We start from the raw sequence: 18,087 nt of genomic DNA, 5'->3' as shown, positions 1-18,087 counted from the left end.
AGGTTAAGTGAGTGGGCAACAAGATGGCAAATGGAGTATAATGTAGGGAAGTGTGAAGTCATTCACTTTGGTCGTAAAAATAGAAAAGCAGAATTTTTTTTAAAAGGTGTGAAACTGATAAGTGTTGATGTTCAGAGAAACTTGGGGGTACTCGTACAAGGAACAGACACACAAAGTTAACATGCAGGTACAGCAGGCTATTAGGAAGGCAAATGGCATGTTGGCCTTTATTCCAAGGGGATTGGAGTACAGGAATAAAGAAGTCTTCCTAAAATTGTACAGGGCTTTGGTGAGACTGCACCTGGAATACTGTGTGCAGTTTTGGTCTCCATGCTTAAGAAAGGATATACTTGCACTGGAGGCAGTGCAGTGAAGATTTACTAAATTGGGAGAGGGGGTTGTCCTATGATGAGAGCCTGAATAAATTGGGCCTATATTCTCTGGAGTTTAGAAGAACGAGAGGCAATCTAATTGAGACATACAAGATTCTGAAAGGGCTTGATAGGGTAGAAACAGAAAGATTGTTCCCGCTGGTCAGGGAATCTAGGACACAATCTCAGGATAAGGGGCCAATCATTCAGGACTGAGATGAGGAGAAATTATTACGCTCAAAGGGGTGTGAATCTTTGGAATTCTCTACCCCAGAGGGTTGTGGATGCTCCATCATTGAATACATTTAAGGCTGGGACAGATAGATTTTTGGTCTCGCAGGGAATCAAGGGATATCGGGAGTGGGCAGGAAAGTGGAACTGAAGCCCAAGATCAGCCATGATCGGATTCAATGGAGGAGCAGGCTCGATGGGCCATATGGTCTACTTCTGCTCTTATTTCTTGTGTTCTTGTGGACTAATACCTGCACTTATACACATTAACACAGGAAATCATCTCAAAGTGTTTCATATACAATGAATTATTTTGAAGTGCAGTGACTGCTATGCGGGCAAATGCAGCGGTTAGTTTGAATGCAGCAAAACATCAACAAGATCAAAACAACAACTTATATTTATATAGTGCCTTAACGCAATAAAACATCCTAAGGTGCTTCTCAGGAATATTATAAAATAAAATATGACACTGAGTCACATAAGGAGATATGGCTCAGATGACCAAAAGCTTTGTCAAACAGACAGGTTTTAAGGAGTGTTTTAAAGGTGGACCTTAGGAAAGATATGATTGTCATTGAGGGAGAGCAACGAAGCGTTCACCAGGCTTGTTTCCGGGATGGCGGGACTGTCCTATGAAAAGAGACTGAGGAAATTGGGCCTGTATTCTCTAGAGTTTCGAAGAATGAAAGGTGATCTCATTGAAACCTACAAAATACTTAAAGGGATAGACAGGGTTTCTTTTTATTGGTTTCATGGGATGTGGGCGTTGCAGGCCAGGCCAGCATTTATTGAACATCCCTAATTGTCCATGAGATTAGTGAAGACAAATGTAGGTCCCTTACAGTCAGAAACAGGGGAATTTATTATGGAGAACAAAGAAATGGCTGACCAACTAAATGCATGCTGTCTTCACAAAGGAGGACACAAATATCACATCAGAAATGTTGGGGAACACAGGGTTTCGTGAGAGAGAATTGAAGGAAATGAGTATTAGTAGAGAAATGGTGTAAGGGAAATTGATGGGATTGAAGGCCGATAAATCTCCAGGGCTGATGGTCTGCATCCCAGAGTACCTAAGGAAGTGGCCCTAGAAATAGTGGATGCATTGGTGGTCATCTTCCAAGATTCTATAGACTCTGGAACAGTTCCTACAGATTGGAGGGTAGCTAATGTAACCCCACTATTTAAAAAGGGGAGGTAGAGAGGAAGCAGGGAATTATTGACCAGTCAGCCTGACGTCGGTAGTGGGGAAAATTCTAGAGTCCATTATCAAAGATTTTATAGCAGAGCACTTGGAGAAAAGTGGTAGAATCAGACAGAGTCAGCATGGATTTATGAAAGGGAAATCATGCTTGACAAATCTACTAGAATTCTTCGAGGATGTAACTAGTAGAGTTGATGAGGGGGAGCCAGTGGATGTGGTTTATTTGGACTTTCAGAAGGCTTTTGACAAAAGTCCCACATAAGAGATTAGCGTGTAAAATTAAAGCGCATGGGATTGGGGGTAGTGTATTGCGCTGGATAGAAAATTGGTTGGCAGACAGGAAACAAAGAGTAGGGATAAATGGGTCTTTTTCCAAATGGCAGGCAGTGACTAGTGGGGTACCGCAGGGATTGGTGCTAGGACCCCAGCTATTCACAATATATATTAATGATTTAGATGAGGGAACTAAATGTGATATCTCCAAATTTGCAGACGACACAAAACTGGGTGGGAGGGTGAGTTGTGAGGGGGATGCAGAGAGGCTTCAGGGTGATTTGGACCAGTTAAGTGAGTGGGCAAATGCTTGGCAGATGCAGTAAAATGTGGATAAATGTGAGGTTATCCACTTTGGTAGCAAAAACAGGAAGGCAGATTATTATCTGAACGGCTATAAACTGAGAGAGGGGAATATGCAACGAGACCTGGATGTTCTCGTACATCTGAAGGTAAGCATGTAGGTGCAACAGGTGGTAAAAAAGGCAAATGGTATGTTGGCCTTCGTAGTGAGAGGATTCGAGTACAGGAGCAAGGATGTCTTGCTGCAATTATACAGGGTCTTGGTGAGGCCACACCTGGAATATTGTGTGCAGTTTTGGTCTCCTTATCTGAGGAAGAATGTTCTTGCTATAGAGGGAGTGCAGCAAAGGTTTACCAGACTGATTCTTGGGATGGCGGGACTGACGTATGAGGAGAGATTGAGTCGTTTAGGATTATATTCGCTGGAGTTCAGAAGAGTGAGGGGGGATCTCATAGAAACCTATAAAATTCTAACAGGACATGACAGGGTAGATGCAGGAAGGATGTTCCCAATGGTAGGGGAGTCCAGAACCAGGGGTCATAGTCTAAGGATACAGGGTAAACCTTTCAGGACTGAGATGAGGAGAAATTTCTTCACCCAGAGAGTGGTGAACCTGTGGAATTCGCTACCACAGAAAGCAGTTGAGGACAAAGCATTGTATGTTTTCAAGAAGGAGTTAGATATAGCTGTTGGGTTTAAAGGGATCAAAGGATATGGGGCGAAAGCGGGAACAGGTTACTGAGTTAGATGATCAGCCATGATCATAATGAATGGCGGAGCAGGCTCGAAGGGCTGAATGGCCTATGTCTGCTCCTATTTTCTATGTTTCTTTCATGTGTTGATGAGCTGTCTTCTTGAACCATTGCAGTCCATTTGGGGTAGTAACACCCACAGTGCTGTTAGGATGGGAGATCCAGGATTTTGACCCAGTGACAGTGAAGGAACGGCAATATAGTTCCAAGTCGGGATGGTGTGTGGTTTGGAGGGGAACTTGCAGGTGGTGATGTTCCCACGCATCTGCTGCCCTTGTCCTTCTAGGTGGTAGTGGTCGTGGGTTTGGAAAGTGCTGCCTGAGTAACCTTGGTGCGTTGCTGCAGCGCATCTTGTAGATGGTACACACTACTGCCACTGTGCGTCGGTGGTGGAAGGAGTGAATGTTTGCTCTGTGCGATGGTGTTGAGCTTGAGTGTTGTTGGAACTGCACCCATCCAGGCAAGTGGAGAGTATTCCATCACACTCCTAACTTGTGCCTTGTAGATGATGATTAGGCTTTGGGGAGTCAGGAGGTGAGTTAGTCGCCGCAGGATTCCTAGCCTCTGACCTGCTCTTGTAGTCATGGTATTTATATGGCTATTCCAGTTCAGTTTCTGGTCACTGGTAACCCCCAGGATGTTGATAGTGGGGATACAGCAATCGTAATGCCGTTGAATGTCAAGAGGCGATGGTTAGATTCTCTCTTGTTGGAGATGGTCATTACCTGGCACTTGTGTGGCGCAAATGTTACTTGCCACTTATCAGCCTGGATATTGTCCAGGTCTTGCTGCATTTCTACATGGACTGCTTCAATGTCTGAGGAGTCGTGAATGGTGCTGAACATTGTGCAATCATCAACGAACATCACCACTTCTGACCTTATGATTGAAGGAAGGTCATTGATGAAGCAGCTTAAGATGGTTGGGCCTAGGACACTACCCAGAGGAACTCCTGCAGTGATGTCCTGGAGCTGAGATGATTGACCTCCAATAACCACAACCATTCCCTTTGCACTAGGTATGATTCCAACCAGTGGAGAATTTTCCCCCAATTCCCATTGACTCCAGTTTTGCTAGGGCTCCTCGATGCCATACTTGGTCAAATGCTGCCTTGATCTCACCTCACCTCACCTCTTGAGTTCAGCTCTTTTGTCCATATTTGAACCAAGGCTGTAATGAGGTCAGGAGCTGACAGGCCCTGACAGAACCCAAACTGAGCGTCACTGAGCAGGTTATTGCTAAGCAAGTGCCGCTGGATAGCACTGTCAATGACACCTTCCATCACTTTACTGATGATTGAGAGTAGACTGATGGGGCGGTAATTGGCCGGGTTGGACTTGTCCTGCTTTTTATGTACAGGACATACCTGGGCAATTTTCCACATTGCTGCGTAGATGCCAGTGTTGTAGCTGTACTGGGTAAGTGCAGGTAAGATGTTTCCCCTGGTTGTGGAGTCTAGAACTCGGGGTCACAATTTCAAAATAAGGGGAAAGCCACTTAGGACAGAGATGAGGAGAAATTTCTTTACTCAGAGGTTGTGAATCTTAGGAATTCTCTACCCCAGAGGGCTGTGGAAGCTCAGTCATTGAGTATATTTAAAGTAGAGATTGACAGATATCTAAATACCAATGACATAAAGGGATATGGGGATAGTGTGGGGAATAAGGCAGTTAAGTGGATGATCAGCCATGATCTTATTGAATGGCAGAGCAGGCTCGATGGGCTGAAAGCCTACTCCTGCTCCTATGAAAGTGAGGTAGAGTGATGGAGAGGTTTAGGGAGGGAATTCCAGAGCTAAAAGCCTAGGCCGCTGAAGGCATGGCCACCAATGGTAGAGGGATTAAAATCATGATGCTGAAAAGGCCAGAATTAGATAAGCACAGATTGATTCGGCCCCCAACTGGAGTATTGTGTTCAGCTCTGGTCACCACACTTTAAGAAGGATGTGAGGGTCCTTGAGAGGATGCAGAGCAGATTTACCAGAATGCTTCCAGGGATGGGAGATTTTAGTTACAAGGTTACGTTGGACAAACTGGGGTTGTTCTCATTAGAACAAAAGAGATTGAGGGGAGATTTAATAGAAATGTATAAACTTATGACAGGCTTAGATAAGTTAGACAAGGACTAGGGGACAGAGATTGAAGATTTTGGGCCAGAGAAGCAGGGAGAATGTGAGGAAGAACTTTTTTTTAAACACAGCGGGTGGTAATGACCTGGAACTCACTGCCCACAAGGGTGGTGGAAGCAGAGACAATTAATGACTTCCAAAGGAAATTGGATGGCCACTCGAGGGAAATAGACTTGCAGGGCTGTGGGGATTGAGCAGGGGAGCGGGACTGACTGAATAGCTCTGTGGAGAGCCGGCATGGACTCGATGGTCCAAATGGTCTCCTATTGTGCCATAAATGAGCAGGGAAGAGAGGAAGGAGGGGAGGACTGGAAAGAGAGAAAGGGAATGGAGAAAGGAAGAGGAGGCAGAGGCAGAGAGAATGGAAGGAAGGGAGAAAGGGGGGGGAGGATGTGAAAGGGAGAACATGGAACAGGAGTAAGCCATTTAGCCCCTCAAGCCTGTTCCGCCATTCTAAGGAGATCGTGGCTGATCTACGACTATCTCCATATCCCTATGGCGAACAAAGATCTATCACTCTCAGTTTCAAAATCAACAAATTATCCTGCATTGACTGCTGTTTGCAGAAGAGACAAAAGCAGGGAGGAGCAGGGAAGGGAGAATGCAGGGAGGATCAGGGAAGGGAGAACAGGTGGAGATCAGGGAAGGGAGAACAAGGGGAGATCAGGGACGGGAGAACGAGGGGAGACCAGGGAAGGGAGAAAGCAGGGAAAATCAGGGAAGGGAGAAAGCAGGGGAAATCAGGGAATGGAGAAAGCAGGGGAAATCAGGGAAGGGAGAAAGCAGGGGAGATCAGGGAAGGGAGAAAGCAGGGGAGATCAGGTAAGGGAGAAAGCAGGGAAGGTGGAAAGCAGGTGAAATCAGGGAAGGGAGAAAGCAGGAGAGATCAGGGAAGGGAGAAAGCAGGGAAGGGGGAAAGCAGGGGAAATCAGGGAAGGGAGAAAGCAGGGGAGATCAGGGAAGGGAGAAAGCAGGGGAGATCAGGGAAGGGAGAAAGCAGGGGAGATCAGGGAAGGGAGAAAGCAGGGGAGATCAGGGAAGGGAAAGTAGGGGAAATCAGGGAAGAGAGAAAGCAGGGGAGATCAGGGAAGGGAGAAAGCAGGGAAGGGAGAAAGCAGGGAAAATCAGGGAAGGGAGAAAGCAGGGGAAATCAGGGAAGGGAGAAAGCAGGGGAGATCAGGGAAGGGAGAAAGCAGGGGAGATCAGGGAAGGGAGAAAGCAGGGGAGATCAGGGAAGGGAGAAAGCAGGGAAGGTGGAAAGCAGGTGAAATCAGGGAAGGGAGAAAGCAGGAGAGATCAGGGAAGGGAGAAAGCAGGGAAGGGGGAAAGCAGGGGAAATCAGGGAAGGGAGAAAGCAGGGGAGATCAGGGAAGGGAGAAAGCAGGGGAGATCAGGGAAGGGAGAAAGCAGGGGAGATCAGGGAAGGGAGAAAGCAGGGGAGATCAGGGAAGGGAAAGTAGGGGAAATCAGGGAAGGGAGAAAGCAGGGGAGATCAGGGAAGGGAAAGTAGGGGAAATCAGGGAAGGGAGAAAGCAGGGGAGATCAGGGAAGGGAGAAAGCAGGGAAGGGGGAAAGCAGGGGAAATCAGGGAAGGGAGAAAGCAGGGGAGATCAGGGAAGGGAGAAAGCAGGGGAGATCAGGGAAGGGAGAAAGCAGGGGAGATCAGGGAAGGGAAAGTAGGGGAAATCAGGGAAGGGAGAAAGCAGGGGAGATCAGGGAAGGGAGAAAGCAGGGAAGGGGGAAAGCAGGGGAAATCAGGGAAGGGAGAAAGCAGGGGAGATCAGGGAAGGGAGAAAGCTGGGGAAATCAGGGAAGGGAGAAAGCTGGGGAAATCAGGGAAGGGAGAAAGCAGGGGAGATCAGGGAAGGGAGAAAGCAGGGAAGGGGGAAAGCAGGGGAAATCAGGGAAGGGAGAAAGCAGGGGAGATCAGGGAAGGGAGAAAGCTGGGGAAATCAGGGAAGGGAGAAAGCTGGGGAAATCAGGGAAGGGAGAAAGCAGGGGAAATCAGGGAAGGGGGAAAGCAGGGGCGATCAGGGAAGGGGGAAAGCAGGGGCGATCATGGAAGGGGGAAAGCAGGGGAGATCAGGGAAGGGGGAAAGCAGGGGAGATCAGGGAAGGGGGAAAGCAGGGGAGATCAGGGAAGGGGGAAAGCAGGGGAGATCAGGGAAGGGGGAAAGCAGGGGAGATCAGGGAAGGGGGAAAGCAGGGGAGATCAGGGAAGGGGGAAAGCAGGGGAGATCAGGGAAGGGGGAAAGCTGGGGAAATCAGGGAAGGGAGAAAGCTGGGGAAATCAGAGAAGGGAGAAAGAAGGGGAGATCAGGGAAGGGAGAAAGCAGGGAGGATCAGGGAAGGGAGAAAGCTGGGGAAATCAGGGAAGGGAGAAAGCTGGGGAAATCAGGGAAGGGAGAAAGCAGGGGAAATCAGGGAAGGGAGAAAGCAGGGGAAATCAGGGAAGGGAGAAAGCAGGGGAGATCAGGGAAGGGAGAAAGCAGGGGAGATCAGGGAAGGGAGAAAGCAGGGGAGATCAGGGAAGGGAGAAAGCAGGGGAGATCAGGGAAGGGAGAGAGCTGGGGAAATCAGGGAAGGGAGAAAGCAGGGGAGATCACGGAAGGGAGAAAGCAGGGGAGATCAGGGAAGGGAGAAAGCAGGGGAGATCAGGGAAGGGAGAAAGCAGGGGGGATCAGGGAAGGGAGAAAGCTGGGGAAATCAGGGAAGGGAGAAAGCAGGGGAAATCAGGGAAGGGAGAAAGCAGGGGAAATCAGGGAAGGGAGAAAGCAGGGGAAATCAGGGAAGGGAGAAAGCAGGGAGGATCAGGGAAGGGAGAAAGCTGGGGAAATCAGGGAAGGGAGAAAGCAGGGAGGATCAGGGAAGGGAGAAAGCTGGGGAAATCAGGGAAGGGAGAAAGCAGGGGAGATCAGGGAAGGGAGAAAGCAGGGAGGATCAGGGAAGGGAGAAAGCTGGGGAAATCAGGGAAGGGAGAAAGCAGGGGAGATCAGGGAAGGGAGAAAGCTGGGGAAATCAGGGAAGGGAGAAAGCTGGGGAGATCAGGATGCAGGGCTGTGCGGATCGAGCCGGGGAGCGGGACTGACTGAATAGCTCTGTGGAGAGCCGGCATGAACTCGATGGGCCAAATGGTCTCCTATTGTGCCATAAATGAGCAGGGAAGAGAGGAAGGAGGGGAGGACTGGAAAGAGAGAAAGGGAATGGAGAAAGGAAGAGGAGGCAGAGGCAGAGAGAATGGAAGGAAGGGAGAAAGGGGGGGGGAGGATGTGAAAGGGAGAACATGGAACAGGAGTAAGCCATTTAGCCCCTCAAGCCTGTTCCGCCATTCTAAGGAGATCGTGGCTGATCTACGACTATCTCCATATCCCTATGGCGAACAAAGATCTATCACTCTCAGTTTCAAAATCAACAAATTATCCTGCATTGACTGCTGTTTGCAGAAGAGACAAAAGCAGGGAGGAGCAGGGAAGGGAGAATGCTGGGAGGATCAGGGAAGGGAGAACAGGTGGAGATCAGGGAAGGGAGAACAGGTGGAGATCAGGGAAGGGAGAACAAGGGGAGATCAGGGACGGGAGAACGAGGGGAGACCAGGGAAGGGAGAAAGCAGGGAAAATCAGGGAATGGAGAAAGCAGGGGAGATCAGGGAAGGGAGAAAGCAGGGGAGATCAGGGAAGGGAGAAAGCAGGGGAGATCAGGGAAGGGAGAAAGCAGGGAAGGTGGAAAGCAGGGGAAATCAGGGAAGGGAGAAAGCAGGGGAGATCAGGGAAGGGAGAAAGCAGGGGAGATCAGGGAAGGGAAAGTAGGGGAAATCAGGGAAGGGAGAAAGCAGGGGAGATCAGGGAAGGGAGAAAGCAGGGAAGGGGGAAAGCAGGGGAAATCAGGGAAGGGAGAAAGCAGGGGAGATCAGGGAAGGGAGAAAGCTGGGGAAATCAGGGAAGGGAGAAAGCAGGGGGGATCAGGGAAGGGAGAAAGCAGGGGGGATCAGGGAAGGGAGAAAGCAGGGGAGATCAGGGAAGGGAGAAAGCAGGGAGCATCAGGGAAGGGAGAAAGCTGGGGAAATCAGGGACGGGAGAAAGCAGGGGAGATCAGGGAAGGGAGAAAGCAGGGGGGATCAGGGAAGGGAGAAAGCAGGGAGCATCAGGGAAGGGAGAAAGCTGGGGAAATCAGGGAAGGGAGAAAGCAGGGAGGATCAGGGAAGGGAGAAAGCAGGGAGCATCAGGGAAGGGAGAAAGCTGGGGAAATCAGGGACGGGAGAAAGCAGGGGAGATCAGGGAAGGGAGAAAGCAGGGGAGATCAGGGAAGGGAGAAAGCAGGGGAGATCAGAGAAGGGAGAAAGCAGGGGAAATCAGGGAAGGGAGAAAGCAGGGGAGATCAGGGAAGGGAGAAAGCAGGGGAGATCAGGGAAGGGAGAAAGCAGGGGAGATCAGGGAAGGGAAAGTAGGGGAAATCAGGGAAGGGAGAAAGCAGGGGAGATCAGGGAAGGGAGAGAGCTGGGGAGATCAGGGAAGGGAGAGAGCTGGGGAAATCAGGGAAGGGAGAAAGCTGGGGAAATCAGGGAAGGGAGAAAGCTGGGGAAATCAGGGAAGGGAGAAAGCAGGGGAGATCAGGGAAGGGAGAAAGCAGGGGGGATCAGGGAAGGGAGAAAGCTGGGGAAATCAGGGAAGGGAGAAAGCAGGGGAGATCAGGGAAGGGAGAAAGCAGGGGAGATCAGGGAAGGGAGAAAGCAGGGGGGATCAGGGAAGGGAGAAAGCTGGGGAAATCAGGGAAGGGAGAAAGCTGGGGAAATCAGGGAAGGGAGAAAGCAGGGGAAATCAGGGAAGGGAGAAAGCAGGGGAAATCAGGGAAGGGAGAAAGCAGGGGAAATCAGGGAAGGGAGAAAGCAGGGGAGATCAGGGAAGGGAAAAAGCAGGGGAGATCAGGGAAGGGAGAAAGCAGGGAGGATCAGGGAAGGGAGAAAGCTGGGGAAATCAGGGAAGGGAGAAAGCAGGGAGGATCAGGGAAGGGAGAAAGCTGGGGAAATCAGGGAAGGGAGAAAGCAGGGGAGATCAGGGAAGGGAGAAAGCTGGGGAAATCAGGGAAGGGAGAAAGCAGGGGAGATCAGGGAAGGGAGAAAGCTGGGGAAATCAGGGAAGGGAGAAAGCTGGGGAGATCAGGATGCAGGGCTGTGCGGATCGAGCCGGTGAGCGGGACTGACTGAATAGCTCTGTGGAGAGCCGGCATGAACCCGATGGGCCAAATGGTCTCCTATTGTGCCATAAATGAACAGGGAAGAGAGGAAGGAGGGGAGGACTGGAAAGAGGGAAAGGGAATGGAGAAAGTAAGAGGAGGCAGAGGCAGAGAGAATGGAAGGAAGGGAGAAAGGGGGGGGAGGATGTGAAAGGGAGAACATGGAACAGGAGTAAGCCATTTAGCCCCTCAAGCCTGTTCCGCCATTCTAAGGAGATCGTGGCTGATCTACGACTATCTCCATATCCCTATGGCGAACAAAGATCTATCACTCTCAGTTTCAAAATCAACAAATTATCCTGCATTGACTGCTGTTTGCAGAAGAGACAAAAGCAGGGAGGAGCAGGGAAGGGAGAATGCAGGGAGGATCAGGGAAGGGAGAACAGGTGGAGATCAGGGAAGGGAGAACAGGTGGAGATCAGGGAAGGGAGAACAAGGGGAGATCAGGGACGGGAGAACGAGGGGAGACCAGGGAAGGGAGAAAGCAGGGAAAATCAGGGAAGGGAGAAAGCAGGGAAAATCAGGGAAGGGAGAAAGCAGGGGAAATCAGGGAAGGGAGAAAGCAGGGAAAATCAGGGAATGGAGAAAGCAGGGAAAATCAGGGAAGGGAGAAAGCAGGGGAGATCAGGGAAGGGAGAAAGCAGGGGAGATCAGGGAAGGGAGAAAGCAGGGAAGGTGGAAAGCAGGTGAAATCAGGGAAGGGAGAAATCAGGGAAGGGGGAAAGCAGGGGAAATCAGGGAAGGGAGAAAGCAGGGGAGATCAGGGAAGGGAGAAAGCAGGGGAGATCAGGGAAGGGAAAGTAGGGGAAATCAGGGAAGGGAGAAAGCAGGGGAGATCAGGGAAGGGAGAAAGCAGGGAAGGGGGAAAGCAGGGGAAATCAGGGAAGGGAGAAAGCAGGGGAGATCAGGGAAGGGAGAAAGCTGGGGAAATCAGGGAAGGGAGAAAGCAGGGGGGATCAGGGAAGGGAGAAAGCAGGGGGGATCAGGGAAGGAAGAAAGCAGGGAGCATCAGGGAAGGGAGAAAGCTGGGGAAATCAGGGAAGGGAGAAAGCAGGGGAGATCAGGGAAGGGAGAAAGCAGGGGAGATCAGGGAAGGGAGAAAGCAGGGGAGATCAGGGAAGGGAGAAAGCAGGGGAGATCAGGGAAGGGAGAAAGCAGGGGAGATCAGGGAAGGGAGAAAGCAGGGAGGATCAGGGAAGGGAGAAAGCTGGGGAAATCAGGGACGGGAGAAAGCAGGGGAGATCAGGGAAGGGAGAAAGCAGGGAAGATCAGGGAATGGAGAAAGCAGGGAAGATCAGGGAATGGAGAAAGCAGGGAAGATCAGGGAATGGAGAAAACAGGGAAAATCAGGGAATGGAGAAAGCAGGGAAAATCAGGGGAGAAAGCAGGGGAAATCAGGGAAGGGAGAAAGCAGGGGAGATCAGGGAAGGGAGAAAGCAGGGGAGATCAGGGAAGGGAGAAAGCAGGGAAGGGGGAAAGCAGGGGAAATCAGGGAAGGGAGAAAGCAGGGGAGATCAGGGAAGGGAGAAAGCAGGGGAGATCAGGGAAGGGAAAGTAGGGGAAATCAGGGAAGGGAGAAAGCAGGGGAGATCAGGGAAGGGAGAAAGCAGGGGAGATCAGGGAAGGGAGAAAGCAGGGAAGGGGGAAAGCAGGGGAGATCAGGGAAGGGAGAAAGCAGGGGAGATCAGGGAAGGGAGAAAGCTGGGGAAATCAGGGAAGGGAGAAAGCAGGGAGGATCAGGGAAGGGAGAAAGCTGGGGAAATCAGGGAAGGGAGAAAGCAGGGAGCATCAGGGAAGGGAGAAAGCTGGGGAAATCAGGGACGGGAGAAAGCAGGGAGGATCAGGGAAGGGAGAAAGCTGGGGAAATCAGGGAAGGGAGAAAGCAGGGGAGATCAGGGAAGGGAGAAAGCAGGGGAGATCAGGGAAGGGAGAAAGCAGGGGAGATCAGGGAAGGGAGAAAGCAGGGAGGATCAGGGAAGGGAGAAAGCTGGGGAAATCAGGGACGGGAGAAAGCTGGGGAAATCAGGGAAGGGAGAAAGCAGGGAAGATCAGGGAATGGAGAAAGCAGGGAAGATCAGGGAATGGAGAAAGCAGGGAAAATCAGGGAATGGAGAAAGCAGGGAAAATCAGGGGAGAAAGCAGGGGAAATCAGGGAAGGGAGAAAGCAGGGGAGATCAGGGAAGGGAGAAAGCAGGGAAGATCAGGGAAGGGAGAAAGGGAGGATCAGGGAAGGGAGAAAGCAGGGAGGAGGATCAGGGAAGGGAGAAAGCAGGGGAGATCAGGGAAGGGAGAAAGCAGGGGAGATCAGGGAAGGGAGAAAGCTGGGGAGATAAGGGAAGGGTGAAAGCTGGGGAGATCAGGGAAGGGTGAAAGCTTGGGAGATCAGGGAAGGGTGAAAGCTTGGGAGATCAGGGAAGGGGGGAAGCAGGGGAAATCAGGGAAGGGAGAACGAGGGGAGATCAGGGAAGGGAGAAAGCAGAGGAGATCAGAGAAGGGAGAAAGCAGGGGAGATCAGGGAAGGGCGAAAGCTGGGGAGACCTGGGGAGAAAGCAGGGGATGGCAGATGCTGGTGAGGGAGATGGAAAATTAGCAAGAAAAGTAATGCAGTTTTTTTTTCAGAACATCTCACATTTTATTGCAACATTTAAACCAGATCATTTTTAAACTTGAAGATGTTGCTGCTCTTTACTTCTAGGAAGGATATGAAGATGGTGATGAAATCACAGTCATGGAGGAAGTAGAAATGAATGAGAAACAACATCTTGCAATCCAGAATTCTGAATATGGGACTTTAAACATGATGGAAAGATCAGGAGTTGGCAGCAGGGCTGACAGCAAGCACACAGAATCAATGAAGCAGTAGAAGACAATGCAGAAACTACTGACCAGATTAAGGCGGATAGCAACTAATGACCCCATCGCTGATCACTTCCCTTCAGTTATCTCCCCTCCTCTCCTGAGCGTACTGACATAGCAGGCTATTATTCCAGTGGTGCCAACCATCCTCCAGTGCCTCATAGCCATTCTTTGGGCTGGCTTTTAAGAGCCTGCCGCTGGTTCAAAAAATGGCAATCTCTTGTGCAGCGGTTCATTTAAATAGCCGGGGCAGCCCCCACCCCCAATCGTGGAGGGGGTGGGCTGTCCAACGCTGGCAAGGCATTAGCTGCCTCTGTCATTTTTAAAGGGCAGCCAGCCCAGCCAGCATATTTAAATTTTTAAAGTTACACTCCCCCCAAAATTTATCAAATAAAATTCAAACACCCCTTTCCCACCCCCCAATAACAATTACATTAACTATTTGTCCTTCCCCCCCAAAACACTTGCCTTTTAAATCTGACCTTCCCTCCCCCCCAGACTGCATAAAGTTTAAAGTTCACCCCTTCCCACCATCCCCTACTCTCATGTTTATTTGACCCCTTCCTCCCACACTAAAAATCTTAACTCCTCCCCCCTCCCCACCAGTGTCATGCCAGCTTTCCCCAGATGGGGAATTGAAGACACAGGAGTGCCGGCCGCCGCATTGAGGATCGCGGCTGGCCCAGAAGATTGTGGGTAAGTTTATTTAAATTTATTCATGTAATTGATTTAAATATTGAAATTGAGGTCCCATTGCCTAGCAGCTGGGGTGGCCGTCATGGAGCCTCACTGCCGCTGGGAGGATCAGACCGGGCTCTCCCTGCGCAGCCTCTGTGGCGGGTCTCTGCCAGAACCATATTCCGGACCCCTCCCTCCCCTGCCACAGAGTCTGACATCGGGGCCCAGTAAAATCGAGCCCTTCATGTCTGAGCATAACAGCATCAGCAGGCTGTTAAACCATGGAGGACATCACAGCTGATCCTGATCTCACCTGATGTTCACACACACATGTATAATCACTGAGTGAGGATCAGGAGTGGGAACTCCATCTGACATTTTTTGCCCTCCTCCCCAGGCCAGGGGTGTTGAAGGTCTGTAAATTGTTACACAGCCACGATCAGCGCAGAGATTGAACTTCGGATTGTTGCGGATCTGCAGAGCTCAGCTACACTCTGCATTTTTCAGTTACCTACTGACAGACTGCGTGAGCTTGCAGACCAGTTACCCAGCTGATCTTTTGAGAAATTACTTGGGATGTCCTGGCAGCGATATCATTTTGTTTTTCGGTCAGCTGAATGTCTACCTAATTGGAAACCCTCCCCCAAGCTGCTGAGCATTCCAGACTGATAAGAGTTTCTGTTTGCCTGATATGGAGGGCGTGCACCCTCTACTACTAAGGACACATCCTGCTGATCTAAGCCCAGGGAGCTTAGGCAAAGGGGAACTGCTTGAATGTAACCAGCTGAACGATGCAGCACACTGTTGAAGTCTTGGAAAGCTTCCCATTGACTGTTCTGCCAAGAACACCCGACCCATTAGAACACTGGTGTGCAGTTATCTGCAACTGAATAAGAAGAATCAACAACAACTTATTTATATAGCGTCTTTGGTATAATAAAATGGGCCAAGGCATTTCACAGGAGTGGTATAAAGTAAAATTTGACACTGAGCCACCTAAGGAGATATTAGGGAAGATGACCAAAAGCTCGATCAAAGAGGTAGGTTTTTAAGGAGTGTCTTAAAGGAGGAAAGAGAGATATAGAGGTGGTGAGGTTTAGGGAGGAAATTCCAGAGCTGAAGGCATGGCCACCAATGGTGGAGCAATGAAAATCAAAGATGCTTAAGAGGCCAGAATTGTAGGAGTACAGATATCTCAGAGGGTTTTGGGGCCTGAGGAGATTGCAGAGATAGGGAGAAGCGAGGCCTCAGAGGGATCTGAAAACGAGGATGAGAATTTTATAATTGAAACATTGCTTAACTGGGAGCCAAAGTATGTCAGTGAGCACAGGGGGTGATAGGTGAACAGGACTTGGTGAGAGTAAGGACACAGGCAGCAGAGTTTTGGATGACCTCAAATTTACAGACTTTAGAATGTGAAAGGCTGCCCAGGAGCGTTGGAATAGCCAATTCTAGAGGTAACAAAGATATGGATGAGGGCCTCAGCAGCAGATGAGCAGAGGCAGGGTTGGATTTGGGTGATGTTACGGAGGTGGAAATAGGCAGTGATGCCTAGTGATGGTATGGATAGAATCATAGAACCACAGTGACATTACGGCACAGAAGGAGGCCATTCAGCCCGTCATTTCTGCGCCGGCCGAAAAAAAATAGCCACCCAATCTAATCCCACCTTCCAGCACCTGGTCCATAGCTTTGCAGGTTACAGCAGGATATGTGGTCAGTAGCAAATCTTGGGTCAAATATAACATCAAGGTTGCGAAAAGTCTGGTTCAGCCTCATACAGCTGCCATGGAGATGGATGGAGTTGGTGATCGGGAGATTGTAGCAGGGACCGAAGACAATGACTTCAGTTTTCCCAATATTTAATTGGAGGAAATGTTTGCTCATTCATTACTGAATGTCAGACAAGCACACTGGTAGAAGCAGATTTCATAATTTCTTTTAAAAGGGAAATGGATAAATATTTAAAGAACAATTTAAAAGCAAAGGGAAGGGGAATGGAACCAAGTGGGTATCTTTTTCAAAGTCAATCTAATTGCAATGGGCTGAACAGCGTCCTGGTACTGCAAAATACTATAACCCGTGTATCTTACTGGTTGGTCATTAGGCAACTTGTTACACTGACAGCAGGTATCAGGGCCCCTCATATTTAAAGTCGAAGTAGCACAATTCACCCACCATAAGATGCTGCACTCATAACTAGAGTATGGACACATACCATACCGCTTCAAACACTCGTTGCATCAATTTTTTATTCGTTCCTGGGATGTGAGTGTCCCTGGCTAGGCCAGCATTTGTTGCCCATCCCTAATAGCCCTTGAGAAGGTGGTGGTGAGCTGCTTTCTTGAACCACTGCAGTCCATGTGGGGCAGGTACACCCACAGTGCTGTTAGGAAGTGAGTTCCAGGATTTTGACCCGGCGACAGTGAAGGAATGGCGATATAGTTCCAAGTCAGGAGGGGAACCTGCAGGTGGTGATGTTCCCATGCATCTGCTGCCCTTGTCCGTCTAGGTGGTAGAGGTCGCGGGTTTGGAAGGTGCTGTAGAAGGAGCCTTGGTGAGTTGCAGCAGTGCATCTTGTAGATGGTGCACACTGCTGCCACTGTGCGTTGGTGGTGAAGGGAGTGAATGTTGAAGATGGTGGATGGGGTGCCAATCAAGTGGGCTGCTTTGTTCTGGATGGTGTCGAACTTCTTGAGTGTTGTTAGAGCTGCACCCATCCAGGTAAGTGGAGAGTATTCCATCACACTCCTGACTTTTTTTTAGATTAGATTAGAGATACAGCACTGAAACAGGCCCTTCGGCCCACCGAGTCTGTGCCGAACATCAACCACCCATTTATACTAATCCTACACTAATCCCATATTCCCAACAAACATCCCCACCTGTCCCTATATTTCCCTACCACCTACCTATACTGGTGACAATTTATAATGGCCAATTTACCTATCAACCTGCAAGTCTTTTGGCTTGTGGGAGGAAACCGGAGCACCCGGAGAAAACCCACGCAGACACAGGGAGAACTTGCAAACTCCACACAGGCAGTACCCGGAATCGAACCCGGGACTTGTGCCTTGTAGATGGTGGACAGGCACTGGGGAGACAGGACGTGAGTTGCTCGCCGCAGAATTCCTATCCCCTGACCTGCTCTTGTAGCCACAGTATTTTTATGGCTGGTCCAGTTAAATTTCTGGTAAGCTCCAGGATGTTGATAGTGGGGGATTCAGCGATGGTAATGCCATTGAACGTCAAGGGGAGATGGTTAGATTCTCTCTTGTTGGAAATGGTCATTGCCTGGCACTTGTGTGATGTGAATGTTTCTTGCCACTTATCAGCCCAACCGTGGATGTTGTCCAGCTCTTGCTGCATCTGGACATGCCTGCTTCAGCAGCTGAGGAGTTGTGAATGGTGATGAACATTGTGCAATCATCAGCGAATATGCCCACTTTTGACCTTATGATGGAGGGAAGATCATTGCTGAAGATGGTTGGGCCTAGGACACTACACTGCAGTGATGTCAAGGGACTGAAATGATTGACCTCCAACAGCCACAACCATCTTCCTTTGTGCTAGGTATGACTCCAACCAGCGGAGTGTTTTCCACCGATTCCCATTGACTCCAGTTTTGCTAGGGCTCCTTGATGCCATACTCGGTCAAATGCTGCCTCGATGTCAAGGGCAGTCACTCTCACCTCACCTCTGTAATGAGGTCAGGAGCTGAGTGGCCCTGGCAGAACCCAAACTGAGTGGCACTGAGCAGGTTATTGCTGAGCAAGTGCTGCTGGATAGCATTGTCGATGATCCCTTCCATCACTTAGCTGATGATCGGGAGTGGACTGATAGGGTGGTAATTGGCTGAGTTGGATTTGTCCTGCTCTTTGAGGACAGGACATACCTGGGTAATTTTCCACATTGCCGGGTAGATGCCAGTGTTGTAGCTGTACCGGAACAGCTTAACTAGGGGCGCGGGTAGTTCTGAAGCACAAGTCTTCAGTACTATTCCCGGAATGTTGTCAGGACCCAAAGCCTTTGCAGTATCCAATGCCTTCAGCCGTTTC

At 49.9% G+C, this 18,087-nt stretch overlaps 1 pseudogene; it reads left to right on the top strand.

Moving 5' to 3' along the window:
* LOC137367176 (protein FAM177B-like) overlaps positions 1-18,087 on the top strand; it is an 89,225-nt pseudogene that overhangs the window by 63,835 nt on the left and 7,303 nt on the right.

The sequence above is a fragment of the Heterodontus francisci genome, chromosome 3 (genome assembly GCF_036365525.1).
Source record: "Heterodontus francisci isolate sHetFra1 chromosome 3, sHetFra1.hap1, whole genome shotgun sequence".
NCBI classification, from domain to species: domain Eukaryota; kingdom Metazoa; phylum Chordata; class Chondrichthyes; order Heterodontiformes; family Heterodontidae; genus Heterodontus; species Heterodontus francisci.
The sequence above is the reverse complement of the archived record's forward strand: the minus strand, read 5'-3'. Positions and strand labels throughout refer to the sequence as shown.